Raw genomic sequence first — 406 nt, 5'->3', positions numbered from 1 at the left:
TATGATACAATAATGATCCCAAACTTAATCAAATAGTTCCAGAACGAAATATAGATTAAATAAGCTCGTTGATTATCTAAGCTAACTATGACGGGCAAGCGATTAGATAAAATAATTTTGAAAGATATAAAAGGACTAAGGGTCGAGCTGGAATTAGAAACGTTTCAGTCGTTACTTTATATCTTTTATTAGTTATCATTTTATACTATATAAGAAGAGAGCAACAAAAATCATACATTTCATAAGAATCTTATAGTCTTCTCGTCAGAAAATCAAGATTCAAAACTATATCCAAATCATATTTTACAATTGGTAGCGCCGCAGGTCGATTCACATCAGGAATAGCCCTATTACAACTTATATTACAAATTATTATACAATGCGTCAAACTACTGAATCTACTACT

This window comes from Naumovozyma dairenensis, chromosome 3 (assembly GCF_000227115.2).
Source record: "Naumovozyma dairenensis CBS 421 chromosome 3, complete genome".
NCBI classification, from domain to species: Eukaryota; Fungi; Ascomycota; class Saccharomycetes; order Saccharomycetales; family Saccharomycetaceae; genus Naumovozyma; species Naumovozyma dairenensis.
The sequence above is the reverse complement of the archived record's forward strand: the minus strand, read 5'-3'. Positions refer to the sequence as shown.